The sequence below is a fragment of the Alligator mississippiensis genome, chromosome 10 (genome assembly GCF_030867095.1).
Source record: "Alligator mississippiensis isolate rAllMis1 chromosome 10, rAllMis1, whole genome shotgun sequence".
NCBI lineage: Eukaryota > Metazoa > Chordata > Crocodylia > Alligatoridae > Alligator > Alligator mississippiensis.
Window position 1 is genome coordinate 74,746,125 of NC_081833.1, and position 13,767 is coordinate 74,759,891.

General features: G+C 46.2%; 1 protein-coding gene across 1 annotated transcript in view; it reads left to right on the plus strand.

The window, feature by feature from the left end:
* The window catches only part of ZNF469 (zinc finger protein 469), a 365,046-nt gene that overhangs the window by 46,418 nt on the left and 304,861 nt on the right, over positions 1–13,767 (plus strand). The window contains exon 5 of the mRNA XM_019491171.2: positions 12,723–12,785. The gene's annotated coding sequence lies outside the window, so the exon portion shown is untranslated. The remainder of the gene's footprint in view (positions 1–12,722; positions 12,786–13,767) is intronic.

Consider the following 13,767-nt stretch of genomic DNA (forward strand, 5'->3'; position numbering starts at 1 on the left):
TCTTTACATATTAAGGACCTGATTTTGAATGGTGCTGGAGACTCATAACTCCAGCTGGAGTCACAGGGTCAGATCCCATGCTGTCCTCCTGGAGAAGCAGACATGGGGAAGAGGGTTTTGTGCTGCCTGCATAAATTAATGAAGCTCTGGGAAGTACTTGATAGGAGCTTTGAAATGCTGCTTAGAGTTCATTACAGCTTGAAATCTCTTTAGTGGTCTGTGCTGTGGAGATATCCCCCTACTCCTGGATCATGGCTTGCGGCTCCTGACTTTGAATTGATGCCCTGGGGAATCTCTCGGGCCTCATGAGACAGCTCTATGGTCCCTATATACACGTGGAGCAATGAGTAGGGAGTGGGAGCCTCCCCAATAGAAGTTATAGGTGCACAGCCCCTGTGAAAACCAGACGGTTAAACAAAAATGTGAGCAGTTGTTGCATAGGAATGGAAGAAATGAGACTAAGCCTTCAAGCCCCAGCTGCTAGCACTGGAGGCAGGCTCCTTCGGGAGAGGCTGATGCAGAGAGCTCGTCGGTGAAGGACTCTGCTGAGGTGCGTTAAGAGCATGTAGAGGTGGAGAAAAGTGGGATTTGTGCCTTTCTTGGGCTAGAAAAGTCTTTTATGACGGTGGATGCCTGCAAGCTGGCCAAGTCTCACACCACCCGCTGGCTAATTCTCATCTCGATAAGCAAATTGGCCACCCCGGACACTTTTTCTGCTGACCCGGGTGGGACTTGACCATTGCTCTTCGGCATCAGAGAGTCCTAGAGCGGTTGCTGTAATCTCACCCGGGTGCTGGGTGGCAATTGTCTAATAGCCCGGGAGACCTCCACGTGTCTGCTTCGGCCAAAACCCGCTCAAGGCACAGCAAGATAATGACGGCTACTGGAACAGTTAGCACCCTTATTTTATAGACAAGTCATATGAAAGCAGGGAGGGCAAGCGATGATCTCCTAAAGACCGGCGTCCTTGCGAGAGTGGGATTAGGGGTCTATCAACTCCGGCTCCCGCTCCTGTGCTTGGACCCTTCCTCTCTCTGAATCCTTTTGTCTGTCTGAAGTCGATCTAACCGGTCTGCAATTTGCTTCTTAAACTGCTGCTTGGTTAAATAATACTATCACGCTGGCCCCTTTCCAAGGGAGAAAAGGATTGTATCCAAACCAAGTAACTTCTAGATTTGCCAAACCTCTCTAATTTCTACCCAAGCCATTCTTTTAAAATCCTACGCGGTGCCAATCCTCTGCCCCTGGGACGGTGAAGTCTCAGCATTTATCCAAATGCCCTGATTTCAGAGGGATATTCCCTATTCTATTAGCAAAATAGCTATCATTTTTCCACTCTGTCCTTCCAAAAAAGCAGTCTTCGTCCAATGCTTTTCAATGACATTAAAAGGTGTGTCTATATTTTTCTCCCCACAAGTCCCTCTTTATAGCTTTCAAATGTTGGCAGGTGGACTCAGCAAGACTCTAACTTTTATTATTCCCAGATGTTGATATTATCCTCTTTGTTCTTTCTCTAGTGTCCCTGTAAATTTGATTTAGGACAATTGTAACTTCAATACTTTTATATAATGTCTCGGCTATGTACCATGCTTACCTTCTGCTTCTCCACTGCCACTTGGAGAGAGCCAAATCTCATCCATTTACAGTTGTCCGTTAGGTAGAGCAATAACGATAAACACTGTCGCTCCTCATGAAGACGGTGTGTTTTGTTCGATGCGCGCTTCCCCATGTCGTGTGTGTGAGCCTTGGTTGGCCTACTTGCCTGTCCTGATTTCCAGTCTCTTTGCTAGCTGGGAGACAGCCGGGTTTTGCAAACCAGATGTTCCCAGCTCAGCTGATCTGAACAAGTTGCTTCATCTCTTTGCACCTCATTCTCCACATATGTGAAATGGGAACAAAACGACCTACTCTCTTCTGCACAACCTTTGCAAGCTCTGAAGGAAGTGTGCCCTCTGCGTCTGATTGAAAACCTACGGGAGTCTGTTGAAGTCCCATGTTGTAAAGGATCAGCCAACCCAGCAATGAGTGTTTTTAATCATCTCTTTGCAAGAATTGTACCGAGTCTTGTAGCCCTCATGCTCGAGTCCACTGAAATGGCACGTCTATCCAGTGCGAGGCAGGACTAGGCTGTTTCTGGGAGCTATTGAACCCCAAGCCGTATCCCTGTATGACTATGGGGCTGTGTACAGGCTTCTCAGAGCTACAGAAAGGCAGCGAAATGGCAGCTAGCATGCGCATGGCTAACATGGGATACCTCAGCACAGTTGTGCTTTGCCCTGCATAGAAACAGCTTTCATCCATTACAAACAAGCCATGTCATAAACACCATCAGGCGGCTCCTATTTATGGATTAAATCAGTATTATCCAGTACTTTAGGCTAAAAAAATCTTACCACCCACCTTCTGAGATGGTGCACACTCATAGGGACCCGTATCACGATTTGTTAATGGTACAGTTAAAGCTTCCAGTCCTTAGCAAAACAAGCCCTTGATCCAGGGTCTGCAGCTAAACACAGTCGCACATCTGGGCTATTATAGCCCACTGTGTGTGGAGGCAGGTTTTGTTCGTGTAGTGTCTTCTAATGAGTCAGGCGTATGTGATTGGCACGGGGAAGAATAGGACCCTCTTCACCTGTATCCAATATAGCTGTGCACCCGGTGGAGTAAGAACTTCTCTTGGGAATTAAGTGCCAAACCTGCTTGGGTTTTTTGAATTGCAGGGATGGACTGACTGGGAGCATGCAGATCAGTGATCACCTGCAGAAATGCATGAGCGTAGCTGCACCGATTCTGGTCGGGGAGGAAGCAACGTGACACGCTTCAAGTGTAGATGTCTCCTATGTCGCTTCTCCAGCCTGAGCTTCACCTTCTGCATCTGCGCAGTAGGCAGCACCGTATCGAGACACCTGAGGGCCCCGGGCAAACTTTTAATATCAGCCCCCCTTGACCAGGGATAATGATGATAATAATAATAATCAAAATTACTATTTTGGGGCTGCCTTTCTGTCTGGGCCCTGGGCAACCGCCTGGTTTGCCCAGGCCTGTGTCCAGCCCTGGAAGTAGGTGGTCATGGGACATGCATCCGGGGCAGTGCAAAGCTTTAACGTCTTGATGTCTGAAGTCCATTGGGATTCTTGGGCAGAGCATGGTTAAAAGCTGGATCGGAAAACAGGAAAGACGGGAAAACTAGACTGAAGCAGACTGTCTGATCCTGTACTGGAATTTAAAAAACCATTTCTCAGCCCACAGTACATTTCTTCGAATAGACGCGATCTCCAGAGCTTGAACCCTCAGGCAGGGTTCAGTGAAAAACCCAGGCTGGATTGGACCGCGGAGAGCAATGGCATTTGCAAGGTTTCCCATAGGAGGAGTGGTGGGCGGCGCATCGTCCATCTGCAGCGCACCGTGGTTTACAAGGCTCGCGCTCAGTTGCCGGAGGGGACTTGGTTTCAGTTAAAGGGTGTGGAGGAAATGTGTAGACTAAATTTGATTAGATTAGCATATAATCATACTGAATTAGCGTCCCCTTCTACATAAATGCGTGGGAACGCGCTTGCAACAGCGAGATGGAAGAAGTATCTCAATATCGTTTCTTGGACTTCACTTCTGAGCAAGATTATGATTCTGTTGAAATGTGATTTTAAAAGATTTTCTCCATTTCACTGATACTCCCAGCAAAGCCTCTCCTTTTTCTGTTTGTAGAGGGTGCTGTGGTTGGTTTGAATACTGAGCCTTTGTGGGCAGCCTTGTTAAAATGTAATTATGCTGTTTATCATTCAGTAAAAGCCCAGCTGCAAGAAGAGTCCTTTTAGGAAAGAAGTTTTTTTTCCTTTGAGATCAGAATTGAAAAGGAACATTTGATACCTTAAGCATCTCCCAGTTTGCTAGTCTTTTGCCATGCTAGCAAAAAATAAAAATGAAAGGGAAGGATCAATGGTTTTCTATAAAGCCAGGACTAAAAAGAAGGTCATTTCAAGTTTTACTAGCTCATTAATTTCGAGTTGTTAATTTAAAGTGCATCGTTCACATGCGATGATGAAGCCTAGAAAAGCTCTTTATTTGGTTTTTCAGATAGTTAGCTAATAGGGGGAGAGATAACAATCTCTGGAAACAATACAGAGCCCAGGGAGGGAAATGCACAATAAAACCAAAAATGTGAACATAAAATTGATGAGAATGGAAAAAAAAATACAGGAAATCAGATTTAACTGCTTAATGATCTGCTTTCAACCAGGCAGACATTTCTGCCCGACTGCTGAATGGTTATCTCCTTCGGTAGCTCTTTGTCGTTTGCAGGTGGGTAGTGATGACTGCAGGTAGGTACCGTTGTCTTTAGCACATGCTGATGCTATGAAGAACTGGTCTGCGGGGACTGTAGGAAATACAGCTGGAAGGAATAGGTATATGAGACTTGACCGTGCCTTATTGATGAAGTGCCGAAGCCTAGGCCCTGAAACAGGGAGGATAAAAATAGGGAGACTGCAGAAGAAGTGTGTTCACCCATTTCCACAGCCCGAGGCTCCCGTTGTTATCTTCTGCCTGCGGTGTCTGGCTCAGGGATGGCGTATGCAGCTTTGCCACCCCGGAGAGTGGGAGAAGGGTTACATTGCTGCGAGCCTCGATTGCTGGTGACTCTCTCCCTGGAGCGGACGTGGGTCCACAACCCTCTTGAAAATTTCTGCAAGTGGGCTCACTGGCAGCCTGGCTTGCTGGATTGAGCCCAAAATGGCTCAGGCTGATTGGTGGTAAAAAAGAGGACCTGAGGGGGAACTAACCCCTCAGGCTTTCCCATTGGTCTGTTTTCAATCTGGGGGCGGAGCCTTTGGAAGGGATAAAAGCCGGCATGCCCGCGCTGACGAGGGGCGGCGAAGACGGGCTGCAGAAGGGATGGTGGAGCTGACCTGAAGACGCCTCCGCCAAGAGGAAAGCAGCAAGCGGCGGTGGTGTCCCAGCCCCGCCGAGGAGGGAGCCTCAGCGTCGGTGCATGGATCGGTGCACAGAGGGTCGGGAGAGCTGAAGGGACCCCGTGGATGTATGACGCAGCATAGGTCTCCATCCCTGCGAGAGGCAGGAGCCCCTCGGTGCACAGAGCTGTGCTCAGGGCCGAGACGGCGCTGAAGGGACCCCACGGTTGCACGAGGCAGCATGGGTCCCCATGCCTGCGAGAGGCAGGACCCCCTCGGTGCACGGGGCCCAGACGGCACTGAAGGGACCTCACGGTTGCATGAGGCAGCATGGGTCCCCATCCCTGCAAGAGGTAGGAGCCCCTCGGTGCACAGAGTGGTGCATGGGGCCCAGACGGCGCTGAAAGGACCCCACGGTTGCACAAGGCAGCATGGGTCCCCATCCCTGCCAGAGGCAGGAGCTCCTCGGTGCACGGGGCCCAGACGGTGCTGAAGGGACCCCATGGTTGCAAAAGGCAGCATGGGTCCCCATCCCTGCCAGAGGCAGGAGCCCCTTGGTGCATGGGGCCAGGATAGCTGAATGAGTCAGCTCGGGCCTTCTTGTGGCAAGCTACAGAAGGGCGAAGCGACCATCCCAGCGAGGGGGAAGCCCTGCAGCCAAACCCACGGAGAGAGAGAGACGAGCCAAGCCCACCAGAACTGCCGGGAGTCGTGAGTTACCCGAATAGGGGATTGCAGTGCCAAGGAGGGGAGGAAACGAGGATTGCCACAGGGGAGGAGGGCCCCCGGCTTCGCGGTCACTGGGCCAGGCTAGTCATATGGCCTACAGGAGGGAGATTGTGTGTCTATATGGCAACCTGCTCTTTCCCCTGGTATCGCTCCTTCTTTTGGGCGCAATTGCTGTACTATTGTTGTTGTCCTCGTTCCTCATATCGTTGGCACCTTCGCTGTAAACATGCTTACTTCTTGTTGTATCACGAGGTGGTTATGAGCTGCCTTATTTAGCCTGCTAGTGGTGCAGTTGCTTAAGGGCCCCTGCTAGAGCACCCCTTACTCGATGTTTGCTCCCATGGTATTTCTTATCTCTATGCGTTGAATCCTAGCAATGTGATTTCATGTATGTATGTTTGGACTAGTGATTTATCCCTGCTGGGTTTTGTCTGCAGACCTACTGCTTAACCTGTGCCCCTTGCCAGCCCCCTGGAGAGCTGCTGAGGGGAGGGGCTGCGCACCCCCCGCTACCGGGAAGAGCAGAGGGGCAGGGCCTACGCTGAGAGAGTGCCTTCGTCTGCCGCACCCGGCTGAATTGCCTGGGTTTGTTCAACAAGAGTTAGTGTGTGTGTGTGTATCCATACGTATATGTGTGTATATGTGTGTATCCATGTGTATGCGTGTGTGTGTGTGTATCCATACGTATATGTGTGTATATGTGTGTATCCATGTGTATGCGTGTGTGTGTGTATCCATATGTGTGTGTGTATCCGTGTGTATGCATGTGTGTGTATCCGTGTGTATGCGTGTGTGTGTATCCATATGCACGTGTGTGTATCCATATGTGTGTGTGCGTATGTGTGTATCCATATGTGTGTGTGTATGTGCGTGTATGTTTTATATGATTATGGACACTACACAGTAAAATTAAACCTGTAAATAGTTAAATATCATTGGGTGTCCCTGGTATCTGCTCTGCTCTGTAGAGGTGGGAGGGGAGCTGGCCTGAAGCTAGGCAGTCACACTCCCACAGGCACACTCACACCTGCTAACAGCTCTTCAGATGGGGAAGGGGGTACCAAACATGTACCACCCAAGCTACATGTATGGTGAAGGGTATGGCTGTGCATGCTCCCAGGGTCCCAGGATCTCCTAGGTACGCCCAGCCTTGATTGTCTTAATTAGCCCTGACTTTCTCTGTACACAAAGAGTTTATAAGGGGCCTGGCTATGAGGAAGAAAACTCTGCCCATAACTGGAATATAGCTCTCTCTCTCTCTCTATGTATACTGGAAGATATCTATCTATCTGCCTGCCTGCCTGCCTTTTTGGCCATTGGAAAGCTGTGCAAGTCTGGAGCGTGGACACCTAGTTATTGCTGGACTGACAAAACTGTATACCCATTGAGCTGGATGAGTAGGTCTCACAGTGCCTGAATATCGAAGGAAAAGTTTGTTTAGGCGTCAAGCTTCATGCAACAAAGATTTCAGAGAGGAGCTGTAAGACTAGCTAGTTGTTTTGGCTGCATAAATAACTTCCTTGAGGCATAAAGAAACAGCACAGAAATGCGCTAAATAGACATGCAAGATACACAGAAATGTTTCAAGGCCCTGGATCCTAGTGCTTTATTCCCTCCCCTCATCTCTCTCCATCCAGTCTATCTCCTGAAGCTCATCTCCCAGCATCTGCTGTGTTTCTGGGTGGTACCCCAGTCCTTTTTTTCACGCCAGAAAATTGAGCAACACCAGGCATCCATAGATTCAAAATGCAGCTTAATGTGTCAAGAAATGTTTTATTCCTAAACCAGCTTTAATCAGGAATATGTGTGTTCAGTCATGGGGTTAGTCATTTTTTCCTATCTGAAGCAAGCAAGCTGCCTTGATAAGCACGCATATGTTTATGCACACTCCCCAGGCTCTTGACTTTGATGTTATGGCGTGTCCCGCTTGAATTTTTGTTGCTAAATAAGCTTTAGGGAGTCCTCCGTGTTTCTGACTTTTTGGTAGGACATGTGTACGTGTCGAAGCATGTTCACCGCAGCTACGCTTTAGCACATCCACACACAAAGAAACCACCTTGGCCCCAGCGTCCTCTGTCTCGGTAGCCAATTGAAGAAATTGCAGATATGGAAACATGTACGTCAAAAGACACAACTGACCCTTATTTTTTGTAAAGCAGTATGGATTGAGCCAGACTTTAATTTGGCCCAAGGGCTTTAAAGTGGACTAGTGTCAACTCGGGATGGCTCCAAATCAAACACAGCCATGACCGCCCTGAACTCTGCAGCACATTGAATCCAGATTCAAATATCGCAGGCTTGGCTGATTTCTAGGATTATCTAACGCGGGCGATAGCCTGTCACCCGGTGTAATGCAGGGCTCAGGCACATTTTGTGCCCCATGGCACTTTTCTCTGCAGTTGGGAAATTTCCCCTGCACAAGGTGAAGCTCTTCGGTATCCTCTGGACGCTCCTCGGAGCAGAAGTATCAGATGGTGGAGCTGGAGTCAGGAATGCACCCCTTCTGAAGGCTTTGCATGCTTTCCCCTGCATGAACACATCTCAACTCAATAATATACAGCATGAAGCAAAGTTGGCTGTCGTTCTCAAACACCTGCTTGAGTTAATAATCCCTTTACACTGCCAGCGATGACCAGAAAATATTTGTCTTGTCCTAGCATGGAGCGGTGATTTAATTGTTTGTGCTGCCGCGAGACTGACACGACTCGACTCCGTCGTCTTGAGAGCCGTGTGTGCGTGCAACGAGAGAGAGTTTCTGCCCCCCCGCGAGCTCGTCCAGTTGATAAACAAGACAGACTAATGCCGAAAGGAAACTAGTGCTATCTCCTCTTTACACAGGCGAGGAATTCACCAAGAGATGAAGGGGCTTGCTAAAGGTCATGCCGGGTATGCGGCAGAGTTAGGGAATTAGGAAATGAAGCCAGCTCTCTTGCATCCCGGTCCATTGACAGGACCGTTTTTCTTTTCCACCGACTGCCGCTTTCCTAGAAGTCTCTCGAAAGTAAATCTCTTTCAGACGCCGGCTAAACTGTGAAGTGAGATTGTGGCTCATAGCCTTGTAATCAAGCTGGGACGCTCGCTAGGTGCCTCAGGATCTGAGCAGGGTTTGTGGGATGGAGGGATATCACTAAGTGTTTTCCCTTTTCTCTTTTCTGCTTGCAAATTCCTCAGCGCTCTTGTAAAGTTTCTGGCTCAGGTTGGAAAGATGGATGCCTGGATGCCTTCTTACCAAACGTGGCGGAGGATGCTAATGTAATCTGCACCTGCCCCTTCCTCCCCCCTCAACCACACACATAACATTTGCAAAATACTCGATCATTTTGACATGGGGTTGAGAAGAAGCGTGTTTGGCTCCTCCAGTTTCAGCATATCAGTGTTTCAGCAGGGTGCAGTGAAGACAACCAAAACTCGAGCTGGCCGGGAACTGAAGTTCCATTTCACAACAAATTTACAGTTTCCAAAATTTGTTCCTGTTCCATGTTGGAACAAAAAAAAAAAACCACACCCCAAAACCTTCCCACTATTTTGCCCAATGGAACTGAGAGCATGTCCGCTTTTGGACGGAAAAGGTCAGATATTCAGTTCGGGTCTCCCTGGAAGTGACTGCATGGTTCATCCTAGCCTTCAGGAGCTTTTCATCGCACACATTGCTGACACTGATACGTCGCTCCGAAACACTTTGGTTTCAGCAGAACAGCTTTGTTTTGCAAAGCGAGTCGAGTCCCAAACATTTCAAGCCAGTCTAGTCAAAACAAGCAAGATTCAACCAGGTCGAAGACCCCATCTTCAGGCCCCAATGCCAAAGACCTGGGGAGAAGAGCCGCCTTTACAGATACCAAAGACCCTGGCATCACTCAAAACTACCTCTATCAGCCACTTTCATGAAAATATTTTGTTGTAACATAGGTCTTGTTGGCAGCACTTTTGCAGTGTCTAAGGTCGCCGTGCCGATCCGTGAATAAGGCACTGCACTGGGATTCTGCTAAGACAGGGCCTATTCTCCGCAGTGCCGCTGATCTGCTGTGTGCAAATGCATGCTATAACACCTTGGGCCCGTTCTGTTCCCTCCTCCTCGCCTTGGTTTCCACCTTTGTACGACAGGGCTAATGGCATCTCCTGTTAAAGTGCCTTGAGCTACGTAAATGAAAAGTGCTATATTAGAGCGGTGTTATTACTAAGCCAGGCAGCAATATTTCTTTTTCTCTTTTTATAAGAGTAAAACCAGCCTTGTTTTTCCAAACACTTGAAAAGGCCTCCTTTCAGAGCGTGATTTTTTTTTTTTGTGGCTGTCCAGCCTTCAAGAGAGTATTGGGTTGCGAAAGGCTTTGGCTGCCAGTTCCTATATAAAACACCGCATTAGTCAAAACCCCCTTTGGACGGGACGCTGCGAGAGGACGCTGACCTAGATTTTGCTTGAGTTGCTTAGGTGGAGATTTGACTACAATGTGGCTTTATCTGTTCGCAAAATGGATTTAGAGGATGTGTATTCCATCGAGGGCTTTTATTTCTCCTTAAAACCATTGTGTTCAAATTTGCTACCATATGTTTTTGGATTATTTTTTTTTCCAGGGGTTTAGAAGGTCGGGTTTTAAGAGGCTTATCAGCTATTTCAGAATAGTCCGGCAGCCCATTAATTTACACATGTTTCATGGTAGTAGTTGATGATCGGACAGCTTTAAAAGTCACGGCAGGTTGGGGTGCTGTTGCATTTCTGTACAATGGGAAATATTTCTGTCTCTTCTCTTTGAAGTGCAGATATGTTAGACTATGATCATAACACAAATAGGCAGTCACTTCTTATCTGCTTTATTTGTGCTGCGGGAATATAATTTAATGCGAAAGGCATTTATAATGAGTTTCTGGAACATCATTTTACTGGATAGGAAGTGCATGGCGTCTGGGGACGAGTCCAGCCTTTGAATCTAGGAGGACTTTTTGGAAATGAGCTGAGACTGGACTTGCACCTATAACACCTTCTTCCTGTGAGACTCTCAAGACTGCTCCTGAACCGTTGATGAATTAGGCTGCTTAATGCTTCTGGCCCTGCCCATCCTTGAGCTTGAAAAAGAATAAAATATTGCATTTGTCATTGAAAGCTTGGTTCCAGGGAAGCAAACCACTCAGATGGCCAGGAGCGATCTCCCCTATCTCAAATCCCATAAAACTTTGCATGTCTCCTCCAAGTTTCCCGATGGTATTTTCCCTGCTCCCCACCACCTTATGCATCTCAAGCAGCCAATACATAGTCCTACTTTTGAGCATTTGGTGAAAGGGCAGCTGAGAACTGTTCACCTGGGTTAACCTCAGGCCAGGCGTTTACTTGCACCCCGTCACTGTCTGTGCAGTGGTGTCAAGGCGAAGAAAATACAGCTAGAAAGAGTTAGTGTGATTTTTTTTTTGTTGTTTTTTATTGCAACCAGCCAAGAGGTACTCAAGGTTCAACTGTCTGTACTGGACTCACCACACGCGTTCTCTTTGCCATCAAAGCGGTATATAAAATGTTTCTTTGAATAGCAATATTTACAAAAAGTCTTATTCATTTTGCATAAAGGAGAGTCCAAGCGCATGTCTTAAGTCTTGATTGCATTAACACAGCGCTGCAGTGCATCACAACCCATAAATATTTATCTTTAAGCATTCTTTGTATGATTTCAAAAACATTTGCCATATTTTAGCAGAAGGTTTCATGTTGTTTATTGTGCAATAGCCTTTTCTTTCCATAGATACGATGACAAATACATCTCTCAGATGGTCAGAATGAAATGAATGGGAAGTCACGTTTTCCTCCAGACGTCTTATAAAACCTGGCATCCCTCCTTTGCAGCGGCGCTCGCCGGGAGGGTGGGGAGTAGGGGCCAGTTGGGGATTCCCCTCGCAAATGTTATGAGTCAAAAGGATTTGCAGAATTGCCAGACCCGAGCTCTGCAAAATCCTGAGTCAGGTGCTAAAAATCATGAGTTCTTTTTTTTTCTTTTTCTTTTTCTTTTTTTTAAATAACTGAATCTGGCATATTATTTGCTTTCTGGTTTCTGAGACTTGGGAGGTTTTCGGAGGGGCCGAATGGGCACTTGTCTGGGATGGTTTAGCAACAATGAATGCTGCATCTCTGCAGGGCGTTAGACTAGATGACCCTGGAAGTCTTTCCATCCTCACAATTCTGCTATGGGACTTTAAGAAATATATTGACTATTTTAAGAGTTGGCAACACTGGCTTTCAAAGCATTTCTGCATCAAGCAACCTGCATGATGGAGATCCTGGGCCCCTCCCAGGGACCGTGGCCCGGCTGGGAAAAGTGAATGCTTTGAAGAACTATTTTTAGAGACATGAAAATAGTTACAAGGGAATATCTAAAATGTGAGGAGATAATTTGGGTTAAAAATCCAGACCGTGCATTTAGTTACACTTCATGCTGCTTTGGTAAAATGGGATAAATTGCAAATATACCCAATTTGATGTAGCTAGCTAGTTCCATAGCATGTTGAGGGACCTTAGAGTATCTGAGACTCAAACTTTTATAATTATGGATGCTTATTTTAATCTCCGGTCGGTATTTTCTGATATTAATCTGGTAAAAAGTACAATAAGACTAGTTTGTTTTTTCAATGTGTATTGGTTGAACGTAGCAGATGTGTGGGCCTGTGAACAATTAGAACGAAGGGCAGCCAAAATGTGATCAATTAGTCTCTCTGTTGATAAATATAAGTCCGTGTGTATGTAAATTGCCAGTGCTTTTGTGAGCATAACCGTTTGTGTGCAGGCCACATTTTTAGAAAGGGGTTGGGATTTGATACAAAACAGGCTGCTGCTTGTAACATGAATCACTAATATATGATGATGAGATATGCATGCATACTCTGTCTTAAATTTCCTGCTTTGGCATCTGAGTATTTGTTTGCGTGTGTCAAATGATGCAGTAGTCTCTTATTTAGATAAAATAACCCATGTTCTTGAAAAGTGAATCGGGGTGCTATCTAGCTGTTTAATAGAAAGTTGAGGGGGAGGTTTTTTATTTCAAATTCTGTAAAAAAAAAAAAATAAATAAATAAATATATATATCAACCATAATTTCTTCTTCTCTTATTTTCTAGTGTTGGGCAGGCTATTGATTCCACGCGCTAGTTCTGTCCTGAATGAAGTCGTCTTTCAAACAGGTATTGCATCTCCTATTTTATAAATATTAGCATGCAAACTCTGAATCGGCTTCCACTCACCTCCTTGTAGCATTATGAAGTTCACTCGTCTTACTCCTAACCTTGAGTTCGGATGCAAAGGCAACAACGACCATTAACTTTAATGGTTATTGTGCTTGGCCTTTGCCTCTGTGCACATGAGAAAATGAAGCCCGTGGTATTTATCTCATGTTCCAAGTTCTCTATTTGCATTGAGCAGACCGATCGATCTGTCCTGTCCTATAGCAACTGCAGGCATAAAGTTGTTGCACCAAAGCATGTATAATGTACAAGAGTGTACAAAAGAGGCACAGAATTGAAACCTTCAACGTGTTTTGTTTTGATCTTGTTAATTAAATGGCTTGCTCCCGTTTATCATGATCTGGAGAAAAATGACCATGGAGTTACTTTTAATTGCTGCTGTTGTATTAGAAATGGCCTGGGTTTTCTTTCCTTTGGAGCTTGATTGATTTTTTTTTTTTTTTTTCATTTGTGAGACTGAGTGATTGTTTGATAAATGTTAGTTGAAAAGAAATTAGTGAGAAATAAAGGTTTTTTTAAAAAAAATTGAGTTTGGACCATTGAGTTTGCTGTCCATAAGTCTGAAAATGTTTTTACAGGATAGGATGAGTATAATTGTTCCCTTGTAATGAATGTGGACGCTGAGGTGCAGAGCAATGAAGCTATCCGGGGTGCATCTACATGTGCGCTTTAATGCTCATTAGCCTATTTTAATGCACATTAAAAAGGCTAATGCACTTTTTTCTAGTACCGCACAATGGAGATACTGAATTTAATGCGCATTAGCAAAAATGCATTAACGAACGGGTAGGTGTGCCCCTCGTGTCTGACTCGGCAATAGAAAAGAGGTCCCTGGTATCCCAGTTCAGCGCTCTGTCCATTGTACCGTATAATTAATAACAGAGCAGTCCCTGATTTGTGCCATCAATACCTGGGGAGGATG